Below are 13,605 nucleotides of genomic sequence, written 5' to 3'. Positions count from 1 at the left end.
TACCTTCATTTTTCGAAGTGTCGGATTCCTTCCATTTTTCCTCCTAATTAGTGTTAAGAGGATGATTGCCCAGTTGTACTTCCTGTACGGTAGAATATGGCCCACGGTATCCCCTGCCCTGTCGTAAAAGTCCCTGGGAAGGTCGGGGTAGTAGCACAATGCCCACGGTATCCCCTGCTTTTCGCAAGAGGCGACTGAAAGGGGCCCCAGGAGCTCTCAGTTTGGTAGCATGGGTTGGCAACCACGAGGCCTTAGTTGAGTCCTGGCATTCCTTCCACTTACTTTTGCTAGGTTAATTTTAATCTATCATGTCCGACCTCCAATGGTCAACTCTTGTTCTTTTCCGACCCCGAGGCTATAAGAGGATTTGAGAGCTAGGGAGTCTTTCATTTTCTCGCCCTTCGTGGCCCTTGTCTTTCCTTGGACGATATCTTAATTTCATTTCTCTTCGATTAGTGTTATATACAGGGGCGTATTCTCCTTGAATGCAAGGCATTCATTGCATGCGTTATGATAACACAAAGAACTGTCTGATGTACGATTTTAGGTTGTTTCAAGTCAAATATTAACGATTTCATCTCTCAGAAGTTCAAAAGGTCCGCGCAACTGTACTGGTTCCGTTGCATGACTACGTGTGGTGCTGGTGTAGTCTCGCCGTCTACACCACTCTAGGAAGGAAGAGACAGCGAATGGAGGAGTTAAGGATGTAAGGCATTCAATCTTAAAATTGCATTCTGTGGCAGGCGTAGTTCTGAAACCCTCCGAACGATGTCGCTGCAATTGAAACTTGGTCAGAATTTGTCACCCCATACCCGTGCTACCCTCAGCCATCTGTTAGCAACTTGGAGAAAGTCGGCATCTTTACAGCGAACGAGACCCACACATTACCACCCAGCGAGAACCCAACGTGACGAAACTGACCAATGCCACTGGGGTAACTTACCTCCAGTGCTTGAGTTGTGGCTAACTAGTGAGTTAATTCATTGTGTTTTCGGTGTTTTATTATATTTTGCGCACATGTGGTATTAACGATGGATGAGTCTAAAACGGATATAATTGTAAAACAGTTTGAAAAGCCATTTACTGGCCGTTCCTTTGATGAAAAGATTCAAATAGTTAAAGCCGGGAGACCTCTACCTTCCCTCGTAAATTATTTCTTCTTCTTCTTATTTTCCTTCTTAATCTGCTTACCCTCGAGGGTTTGGATTTCCCTCAGACTCAGCGAGGGATCCCTCCTCTACCGCCTGAAGGGCAGTGTACTGGAGCTTCAACTCTGGGTCGGGGTATACAACTGGGGAGGATGACCAGTACCTCGCCCAGGCTGCCTCATCTGCTATGCTGAACAGGGGCCTTGCGGGGGATGGGAAGATTGGAAGGGATAGACAAGGAAGAGGGAAGGAAGCAGCCGTGGCCTGAAGTTAGGTACCATCCCGGCATTTGCCTGGAGGAGAAGTGGGAAACCACGGAAAACCACTTCCAGGATGGCTGACGTGGGAATCGAACCCACCTCTACTCAGTTGACCTCCCGAGGCTGAGTGGACCCCGTTCCAGCCCTCGTACCACTTTTCAAATTTCGTGGCAGAGCCGTGAATCGAACCCGGGCCTCCGGGGGTGGCAGCTAATCACACTAACCACTACATAGAGGCGGACCCTCGTAAATGAAAAAAACAGAAAACAAGAATTGTGTACGCACGTTCAATCCAGAAACTTACAGTAAAACTGTTTGGCTCGAGTTCACCTACATGTAATTAGGGTGAGTAGAATTGAAATTTACTCAATACATTGTGTTAACTGCATGGTTACTAGTTGCATGCCTCAGTGGAGATTCCAGGATACGCCACTGGTTATATAGAGGATGGTTGCCTAGTTGTACTCCCTCTTAAAACAATAATCACCACCACGTGTCGTAAAAGGCGATTAAGGGCCTAAGGAGCTCTTAACTTCAGAGTGTGGGTTGGCGTCCAAGGGGTCCTTACCTGAGTCCTGCATTATTTCCACTTCAGAGGATGGTTCACCTGATGGTTTTACTTCCTATTAAAACAATAAGCACCACCACCACCACCACCACCACCACCACCACCACCACCACCCTAACATATGCAGGAAGCAATGTTGCTAAGCCCAGTTTGGTGATTTATTGCGCGTTTCCCTGAAGCATCTTTACTGATATCTGGTGAAGATTTGCATCTACTGTTTTTAATATACTCGGTTTATAGTATCAATAGTCAACTAGCGAGAGGGTAGATTTAAGGCTGCGGGTCATGAGAAACTCTTCCCTAGAGCTCAGTAAAAAAGCATTAATAGGTCTGTTTGCGAGAAAATGTTGTTACTGTTAATCGCCGTGTTATTTTGAAAACGAATGTACTTCATTGAGCGATTCAAAATTCCCCTACTCCCGAGAAAATATCTTAGTTTGTATATATCCACAACGTAAGAATTGCCATGTTTTGGTAACAATGAGGCTTCTACCGTTGGCTTCAAGCGATAGCCACAGAGAGTAATGTTGCGGGCAGCTCCCTGTATTCTTTACTCCCTGGTTGTAGACAAACAAGCCCAAACCTCAAATGCTAGTGGCTTTACGTCGCACCGACACAGATAGGTCTTATGGCGACCATGGGATAGGAAAGGCCTAGGAGTTGGAAGGAAGCGGCCGTGGCCTTAAGGTACAGCCCCAGCATTTGCCTGGTATGAAAATGGGAAACCACGGAAAACCATCTTCAGGGCTGGCGACAGTGGGATTTGAACCCACTATCTCCCGAATGCAAGCTCACAGCCGCGTGACTCTAACCGCTCGGGGAACTCGCCCGGTAAACCTAAAATGAGAATGATGGAAATCTGAAGCACATTACTGTATAATGTAAGCATATGACACATTGTGCCATTTTTAAAACTTCAAAAACTTGAAAGCGAAAAAAAGTCGCTCGTAGTTCTCAGTGCAAGACATCTGAGACTTATATTGCAGTCCAAGTGCTGCGTCCCTCTCCCCTCGACTCACCTCACGCGGCTTACGGTTGAGTGTCCGATTGGTGCGGGGAGCGGGGGGATAGGTGTGCTAGGCTTCGCTCCGTCTTTTCGCTACAGCTAACGAGGGAGAGGGCTCAACGACTCGAAGTTCTCCGGAAGACTCCGACATGACACGATTGACCCATGCATTAACGTGTTTCTTGATGCATGAGTAAGATATCTTACTGATTGTTTATAGTAGAGGAAAGTATTATTTGTGTATTTCAGTAGTGTTACTGTTCTCTCGGAACAATTTTAGTTTATTTGAACTTCCAGTATGACTGGCCGTGTGGAGTTACTTTTGTAAAACGGCTGAACCGTATATAATAAAACAAATACTGGATAAGCCATTCTCGCAACTGAAGTATGCTGATAGTTTAACATGGTAAGCCTACCCCACATCTTCCTCGTACTCTTAATTACCCTGGCTTGGGGACTGCGTTTTCACGACGTCTTCGCAATTCATTTCATCCTCACTAGGTTGCCACCAAGCCACATACTGATTCTTCTTCTTGTCCGTTTGACCCACTTTCGGGCAGTGGTTAGTGAGTCGTGTTTTCCTGTCCTCCCAGTACTTTGGGCTTCAGCCTGTCCTGAAACCTCGTTTTTTATCTTTGCTCATTTTCTTCCCACATATTATTATTATGTTAAAATGTAAAATAATTTTACGGTATTACAAACGGTCGCACACGTCGTCCACTGGTTTATCATCTTCCTCCGCAGGTCAGTGGGAGTGTCCGGCCCATGAGCACGAGTTCGATTCCAAACAACCATATGTTCCTCATCGCATATAGTTCCTGACCTCACACTTAATTATATACATAACAGAGTGCTGATATTTCACTCCCGTCTATTCCTACATCCTTGCAGGTCTGCTGTTGTAGGAGTATATAGTTTTCTTTTCATAGGTAGATCTGCTAAAATGAAATGCAGTCTTTCAGTCTAATGTTCTCTTTTGTTGTTTGGAATCGAATCCGTGATCATAGGTCGGACACCACCACTGATCTACCAAGGAAGCTAAAAACCCAAATGAACGATGGGTACGACCGCTGGTAATGGTGTATAATTCTATATTTTAATTTAATAATAATAATAATAATAATAATAATAATAATAATAATAATGGTGCATGGCATCTGTATAGGCTTGGTGGTAACCTAATGAGGATGAAATGAATGGCGAAGACGTCATGAACACCCAGTCCCCAAGTCAGAGGAATTAAGAGTGCGAGGACTTTGATTCCAAGAATTGAAACGGAGCAATCGGACCGAAGGCAAGCATTATATCCATTTACCCACAAAGCCGGACTTAACTTTGCTCAAGCCTTGGCTACCATTTCCACTGATCAGGTGTTGAGTATTGGCAGTGGGAGAGGCCATGGTAGCAGCCTTGACAACACAGCAGGCTTCTCCGGTGACTCAAAATGTTTAAGGTTTGACGTTCACTGAACCAGCTATCGAAAAGGGATAACCTAAGTCTAGTGGTAGCCTACGTCTTGATCCCAGCAATCGCCACTGCTTCAATGATTTCTCGTATTTGCTGTAAAAAGATCAAAGTCTCTTTGTTTTACCGTTTCATTGTCTTGCTTCCTGTCCGCTCATTCCACCAGAGAAATCTCCTGATAAAGCCAAAATTGTTTTGTTGTCATATTTGGGTACAGGAGACAGGTTCATTCCTTCATAGGGTCTTCGGTTCTCTTATTCAGAAGAAGAGGTGAGAGCAGATCTGCAACTATCGCGTAACCTAGCGGCATTTTCACGGGACTTCTCATAAGCCACTTGAGCGAAGCAGCAGCTGTATTTTCGGACGAGGAAACTGCCGGGTACTGGGCGTTGGAAATGGCCGGTCCTCTACAATGTTGCTACTACGCACACTGTGAACGCATCTTAAACCGTAAAATATTCCGATAAAATATCTTCGTAGCAATAGTGGTCACAAAGTCATGTTAAACTGTAATTATTGTTCGAGTAGTTTAGGACTATCGATTCTATTATTTACAAGTTCATACAACAAGGTTTAATTGTGATATTTCCCTCCTGTTGATTAATGATAGATACTCAAATTCTTTCATAAGGTCTACATAATGTACAAGGCCGTGTGGTAAAAAATTACAAACCTTTTAATAGTCAAGATACTGTAAGAATGTTTCCTGAACTTTTCAACTTTATTCTGATATGATTTGTAACAAGGAGATCATAGACGTGTATTCCGATTGTGATCTAATAAGACAGTTATATAATACAATGTGCTTTACGTCGCACCGACACAAACAGATCATATGGTGATCGATGGGATAGGAAAAGTCTAGGAGTTGGAAGGAAGCGGCCGTGGCCTTAATTAAGGTACAGCCCCAGCATCTGCCTGGTGTGATAATTGGAAACCATCTTCAGGGCTGGCGACAGTGGGGTTCGAACTCACGATCTCCCGGATGCAAGCTCACAGCCGCGCGCCCTTAACCGCACGGCCAACTCGCCCAGTAGTTAAATAATAATGATAATTAGTGAGAAGATTTTAAGGGGCAGAGCCTTTTCAGACATATAGCTATTTGCATGCAGATAGGTCAATATAATGTAGTCGGAGACATGAAATGATGCAAGATTTGTCGCACTTTGTTTTTGTGAAATGAAATAGTGTACCGCTTTTCGTGCTGGGAGTGTCCGAGGACATGTTCGGCTCGCCAGATGCACGTCTTTTGATTTGACGCCCGTATGCGACCTGGGCGTCGCTAACCATTTACCCATGGAGCCGGACACCTTTTGTGTGATTATTACATTCTGCCCCCTTTTCACCCGCTTTTATCTGCGATTTTAAGACATTATACATAATATTTCTCTTATTGAACAGATTTTTAAAATGTTAAATCATAAGTCAGCAATAGCCTAAATACATATTAAGGTGTAATCTATTAAAACCACTATTAATTCATACTCATGCAACAATGGCCAACCTCAGCAAGAGCGGCCGACCTGAAGCTGTGATAGCAAATTAAAATGTAAACAATGTTGCTCAGTCAGTACTGGCATGAATGCAGTGTTTTACCAGTTCGGACCAGAATGTATTTTTCACAACGCGAAATCATTCCGATGGTTAAGAAAGAGAAGTTGTACGCAGTTTATCGAAACTGATGGCACCATTCTTCGATGTGCCGTTTGCGAAGCAAATACTGCAATCGATGAGCAGCATCAAGTAAACAATAAACCAGCCCAGCAGTCCAGCAAACATATAAAGAACATTAAGTAGAAACATAAGCACACACTGTGCCTTCCCCTTTCGGAGAACAATCATTGAACGAGAAATGCAACCATGCAAGCTAAGGGCGCCAATCTTTAAGTTGATGACTTAAAGATTAACATTTATAATCAAGCTTGGACGGACTCTTATCACAGGGGTGGGGTGATAGTGCACTAATCATTAAGCAGGAGAATTAGAAATCAAAAGGCTAATTAAGGCAGATTGATTAAAGTGAACTAGAAAAATACTATTTATTATATTGAATATAAATGACGACGGTTTAACGAGAACTGAATTTAAAATAGGAAATGAATTTAACAAAAAGTTGAATGACTCTACTTCGCGAAAACTTGCAATATTTTTAACTCGCTTGCTCACCATGTAGTCTTGTTCTGCTGGTCCTTGGAAAGCTTCCATCCTTGTAGCTGGAACATCAGCGGTCGTCTTTGAGATATCTTCATCTGCAGCTAAGTACCATTCCTGCCTTGCTAAGTGCACCGACCACTAATTGGAAGATGGCTTCGACACTAACACTCCCTATTATGCTCTATCCCATATATTGGAGATGAGCCCTAAGTCATAGTTAGAAAAACCTCCTTGGGTTATGTGGAGAGGATACTCAATTAATAATCCTTCCAACTTTACTGAAAATGTGCCCTGAAGTTTCATTTCTATCTAGTTTAATACTACCTATTGTCTTAGACTGGTACAAACCGGTCTAGTAGCCGAGCTGTAAGTACTTCCTGATGAGAGTGGCTATACACCCCTCATTCAGAAATTCCTAAGTACCACGTCGTGGTAACGAAGTAATTAATGTAGAAGTGATAAACTATCACACTAGTCCACTATGGTACAACAACCATAAGACAAGTTCTCAGACCTACAGCGAAATACAAGATCGAAGAATCAAGAAGATTAATGATGCCAAGAGCTCCAACACGCCCTTTTATAACCTTCTCTGGCTCTAATTACAGGTCGCTACACGTGGTCCAATCAGTTGACACGTCTCTCCCCACTCCAGATATTAGAGTTGATGGGTCCCAACCAAGATATCAACTGTTCTTCTATTAGCCCTTTCACTCAGTATCTATGGCAACATGACGCTCCTTTGAAAATATAGGCGGTGATCAGTTTGAATTATTCTGGTCGAAATACGGTAGCTGTCGTTACAACGCTTGAACACGTGCTCGCTTTTCCCAGAATTTGATGTCTAAATTTGTCCTTCCTTCTTCCTCGGTGATGTGGCAAGATAGAGGAAATCTACTGCAAGTTAAATTTAAACGAATGTCGCAAGAATCTAAGTGAATATTAGGATATTCAGCCCTCGTTTACAAGTCGTAGTTACAAAGTAATGAAATGATAGTGAGCAAATGATCAACCATGAATTATAATACAATTACATACCAAGATAAATATAATGACGTTAAATTCCTGAATTAATCACACATAATAAAATTAACATAATTACACTGTGACGTCTGGAACGTTACAACGCTTTCGCTTCAGGATCTGAAAAGCAGCGGTCAGTACATGAGCTCAGCGAGGATATTGCCATGGCAAGATTCTCCTAGTAGTGTAGTGGTTAGTGTGATTAGCTGCCATCCCCGGAGGCCCGGGTTCGATACCCGGCTCTGCCACGAAATTTGAAAAAGTAGTACGAGGAGTGGAACGGGGTCCACTCAGCCTCGGGATGTCAACTGAGTAGAGGTGGGTTCCATTCCCACCTCAGCCATCCTGGAAGTGGTTTCCCACTCCTCCTCTAGGCAAATGCCGGGATGATACCTAACGTAAGGCCACGGCCGCTTCCTTCCCCCTTCCTTGTCTATCCCTTCCAATCTTCCCATCCCTCCACAAGGACCCTGTTCAGCATAGCAGGTGAGGCCGCCTGGCCCCCGACCCAATGTCTCACGCTCCAGGACACTGCCCTTGAGGCGGTAGAGGTGGGATCCCGCGCTGAGTCCGAGGGAAAAGGCCAACCCTGGAGGGTAAACAGATTAAGAAAGAAAGAATAATATATTCATATGCTTAAAACATCGAGCCATGGGAAGGGTCTGGGAAGGAAGTGAACAAAGGGAAGAACCATACACAAAACTTTTCCCTCAATTGTTGCGTTATTTTAGGGATCCCAACAACATTTGATCCAAAAATAATTACAAAGAAAATTAACTTTGCTGGTGTGTATGTGCCCACCGTAAGAATTCACTGTAAGGACACGAAACAAGTTATTATTAGTCTGTTTTACATGTACTGTAGTATTTGTTACAATATTTTAAGTTAAAACTCATATTCCTAGAACTAAATTCAAGTGAGCTTTTACAGGTTCTCCTGGCTTTTCACAGTTCCTTGAAAATTGCCTTGACGGTAAAGATTCAGACTGTGAGCTCTTATCAGACTCAGGTTCCGATGTGATAACGATGAGGATAAAAACTACGTCTTGTCCAAAATTAATCAGCAATATTCTTCAGAAACTGAGGCTGAAGAAGGAGATTTACCGCATGAAACGTTTTTATTCCTCCTCTGAAGGGGGAGGCCGGCCCCTTAGACGGTAACGCCGTCTCTCAGGCCGGCAGATTTGTTACGGTGATGGAGATGCACGGAGAAGGTGAGGGGATTAGCGGCCATGGCCTAAACTAGGACCTGTCCTGGAAGCTCCCTTCTGTATGAATTCTCCCAGCTCAATGCGGAGAATATTTTGGAAACGAGGACCTTCTGACGGATTCCAGCCATTAAACCATCTCCTACCTCAGCAAACCAGGTACAAGCAACAGAACTATCATCCCATGATTATTTAAGCAAATACATACCTGCAGATATCATAAATGACCTCACAACATTCAGTAATAACCAATATTTGAGAGATACGAGAAAGGTTCTAACTTAAACAGAGATGAGACCGTTTTGGGGAATTAGACAGTTTTTAGGAATTCCAGACATGTCCTACTCGAGATATCCCAGAATGTAGGTCTACTGTGCATCCTAAACTAGAGTTCCAAGTATAGCAGACCACATGACGAGAGATCGTTACTTCCTAATAAGACATACCTATTTTGAAATTAGTTGATGATAACACAGTAATTAAGGTGGAGAAGAACGACAAATTTTGAAAGGTCAGATCTACACTGAAGAGTGTCCTCACAACTTGCCTGTTAAACACTCGGAGTGAAAATGTCTCCGTAGATGAACAAACCATTCTTTTCTGGGGGAGTGTCCCCGGCAGGCAGTACGTGAAAGGAGAATCAAACCAAGTTCATTGGCATTTGCACCACCAACCAAGAAGTTTCGAGGGAACGTTCCACATCCATTTGATCACCTGCGGAGAAAAGGAGCTCTCCACTTGCCAGAAATTCCCATGTCTGCCTGGCTGCACTGCAAATTCAACTAAAATTAGATGTTCTGCATGCAATCTGAATCTGTTGCTTAGAAGGAAGAGAATGTTTCAACTTATATCACAACGGATGCTAAAAGATTTAACTGAAATTAAAAATATCCTGCTTGCTTTCTTTTGAAAGTTCCGGTTTAATGCAATGTACTTTTTGCACAATTAACATAGACGACCATTCTACAACTCTCATTACTTTAAAAGAAAGAGTAAATGTTATACATTTAAATGTCAGGTGTGAATTTCTTGAGTGTTTTTTGAATTTAAATTTGTATGTAACATATAACAGTGTAAAATAAATGAAATACAACACAGTTTTGAAAAATTGTATTAGTAATGAACTCTACATCATTGAATCCTGATGTTGCCTACAGGATACATAATTTTTCGGCAATTTCTCATTGAGGAGGCATAAAATCGACTATATATCCTGAATCTAGTGGTACTTATGGTGAAAATATCCAAAATCCTCAAATTTTTCGAGTTTTTTCTCGGAACTGAGGAGGATATAAAGAACATTAAACTTCGAAGTCGAAACGTAAACACACGTCTTCGCTTCAGGATCTGAAAAGCAGCGGCCGTTACATGAGTTCAGTGAGGATATTGCCATGGCAAGATTCTCCTAGTGGCTCATATTATTACCGTATTATTATTATTAACATCATCATCCACGTATTATAGCAAGAATCCACTCAGCTCAAAGCCCAGCGACTTACTGTCAAAGTGTTATGCGTAATCAAATAGAACAAGTTTATTAATTACTAGAACCCAGTAAATGGGATAAAGAACGTGATTTCATCAACACATTTTTTGTATGTATTTTCAGAACCATTTTTACCCCCTTTCATGGCCATACTTTTCACCTTAAAATCCTTTCCCTAATGCTAATGTTTTAATATGTTGTGAAAATCCTTTGTCTGCCTGATTAAGAAACCTAATTTTCTGTATGCTTCATTAACAGCGCTTGCAATATGTAATTTTATTATTATTATTATTATTATTATTATTATTATTATTATTATTATTATTTGTCCGGCTTCGGTGTCTTGGCTGAATAATCAGCGTGCTGGCCGGAACTGGGTACGGCTGGACAGGATGTTGATGTTCATGTTACAAACCATCACTGTATAAATCGTTCAAGACAAGAAAGGACAATGACCTCAAACACTTGGGATGAAAGCGAAGAAAAAGAATATTTCACCGTACAACTTAACCACAAGGGCTGGGTTTCGAACCGCGGTCGACTCTATGAGAAGCCAATGGCGATGTTCAATCAGTCCGTCAGCAAGATGCTAGGAAATGAAACTTACTGTCTTTCTTACAAATCATCGAAAGGCACATTCACCAGGAATCGAAGAGGAGACCTGTACGGAACATGATACGGGGAGCAGAGAAAGTTGAAGCGACAATTAAACTTTCCCTTTCTATTGATAAACAAGTTGCTCTTATAAAGTACTTGACACGGTCACTCAGTTCCAGGAAATACCAACGTTCTCCTGTGATCTACAAGAAGAGAACAAATCCGTAATGATATTTTACATCTTGACTGTTGTTAATGCGAGTAGAAGGATGTAGTCAGCGGAGATTAGGCCTGAAACATCTTGGTTCTCGAGACACGGAGAAGCTCCTTTCCCAAAGCGATGATGACCTTTACTGCTTAAAGGGGCTTAACAGCTAGGTCACCGGCCCATCACAGCTAATGTAGACCCATGGTATGTCACACACAATGGTACCACTCGCAGGTAACACAAACCTAGGGTGTTTCGCACATAAGAGCACTACTCACAAGGAACGCAGATCCATTGTGGGACTAATCACGGGCGCCGGTATTCCCGTGGACTTCCTCACTTAGTGGAACTAATCATAGACCACGTATACGCATGGTGTTGCTCACATAGTGGTATCACTCTCAGGCAACGCAGACCCTGGTTTTCATCACAGTGGTAGTTACCAGGCGCGAGTCAAATCCGTGGTTTTTCTCACAAAGTGGTGCCAACCACAGCCAAAGTAAATCCATGGTGTTCCTTATAAAGTGGTACTACTCATAGGTAAAGCAGATCCATTTGAACACAGTGGAACAGACCGGTGAAATGCACACGATGACACGTATCACAAACAACGCCCAGACTCGTAGCGTTTCTCGCATAATGGTACTGTTCCTATGTAACGTAGGTCCATGGTTTTCCTCGCAACGTGGTACTAGTTGCAAGTAACGTCGACCCATGGTGTTCCGCACGTAATGGTACTAATCACATGGTTCTAATATGATCCGCTCATCGCCCCTTTTAGTCCTCTCTTACGACAGGTAGGGGATACGACAGGGGTTTGTATGTTTGGTTCGCGAGAGCTATTTTATTTCGCTCAAGTCCGCCAGCAAGTCAGTTAGGCGACAGTTTACACCCCTGTTTGAGACCCAATTTTGAAAATTTCTCCTCCACAATGAGCCTCCGTGGCTCAGGCGGCAATGCATCGGCCTCTCACCACTGGGTTCCGTGGTTCAAATCCCGGTCACTCCATAGGAGATTTGTGCTGGACAAAGTAGAGGCGGGACAGGTTTTTCTCCGGTTACTCCGGTTTTCTGTCATATTTCATTCCAGCAACACTCCAATAACATTTCATCTGTCAATCAATCATTGCCCCGGAGGGGTGCAACAGGCTTCGGCAGCCGGCACAGTTCCTATCCTTGCCGCTAGATGGGGGCTGCTCGATTCATTCCATTCCTGACCCGGTCGAATGACTGGAAACAAGCTGTGGATAATCTTCTTCCCCCACTACTACACCCTCTTTCACTTTGACACAGCATTTAAATTTCGAATATGTATTCCCAATCGCTCTTATAATTTTTCCTGATACCCCGATCAGCCCCAACTTGTAGACGACCAGCCGTCTTCTCACGGAATCAAAATCTTTCTTTAAATCGAGTTCTGCAATGTAAATCTTGCCTCTTTCATACTTCATCTATTTTGTCCATTATTGTTTTTACTACCATTATATTATCACTTGTCCTCATTTCCTTTCTGAATCCCGACAGGAGTCTCGATATGATCGAATACCCCTCTGCATAATATCCCTGTACATCTTGGTTAGTGAAACTTAACCCTCTGTAGTTACTTGGATTTGATCTTTCACCCCGTTTCTTATCTATAGGACAGACGAGTTATTCCTGCGATGTTTTTGCGAATCTCACTCCATTAAAAATCTTGTTAAACATTTTGACTATGTTTTCCAGGATAAAGTTATTCTTACCTAATTCCTTCCAAAACTCGATGTTAATACCTAAAATTGTTCCTCCCTTTCTCTAATAATTATTTTACTTCATCGGCTGAAATTTCCTTACCTAAATTTGGCAGCATGCACTCCAGTCTAACATCATCATTTAACAATTTTTTTTAAGTATTCGATGCATTCTTCACGACTTATATTTACCTGTTTATACTTGTTTTTCTCTACAGATTTGATTTTTGCCATGTATATCACACTTTCTTACCTTTATTCTTCTAATCTCTATTTAGGTTACCAATCTGTTTCTCTTGCCACAATTCTTTTGTGATTTATTTATTTATTTATTTATTTGGCGTATGATGAATAATGACAACCTATAAACTATTTACACAACCAGTGAAAGATGAGTACAAAGTAATTATAAATTATATCTATACAGTCAAAGAAAGCAGTTTACAAAGTTTGAAAGAACAAGAAGAAAACACAATATATTTACATCACTATCCACCTGTCCAACCTCTCTTGGTCAATCCTTGTTCTTTTCCGACCCCGACGCTATTAGGTTTGCGAGTGCTAGGAAGTCTTTCATTTTCAAACCCTTCGTGGCCCTTGCCTTCCTTTGGCCGATACCTTCATTTTTCGAAGAGTCGGATCCCTTCCATTTTTCCCTCTGATTAGTGTTATATAGAGGATGGTTGCCTAGTTGTACTTCCTCTTAAAACAATAATCACTTCCACCACCACCACCTCACTATCTACCTATTAACTCTG

The 13,605-nt window shown here is 42.3% G+C and overlaps 2 protein-coding genes across 3 annotated transcripts in view; both read right to left on the bottom strand.

The window, feature by feature from the left end:
- Positions 1-13,605, bottom strand: part of LOC136882354 (SEC14-like protein 2) — a 304,617-nt gene that overhangs the window by 262,391 nt on the left and 28,621 nt on the right. The gene's annotated exons all lie outside the window — the stretch shown is intronic.
- Positions 1-13,605, bottom strand: part of LOC136882221 (uncharacterized) — a 42,488-nt gene that overhangs the window by 27,656 nt on the left and 1,227 nt on the right.

The sequence above is a fragment of the Anabrus simplex genome, chromosome 10 (assembly GCF_040414725.1).
Source record: "Anabrus simplex isolate iqAnaSimp1 chromosome 10, ASM4041472v1, whole genome shotgun sequence".
NCBI classification, from domain to species: Eukaryota; Metazoa; Arthropoda; class Insecta; order Orthoptera; family Tettigoniidae; genus Anabrus; species Anabrus simplex.
This window is presented reverse-complemented; position numbering and strand designations above follow the sequence as displayed.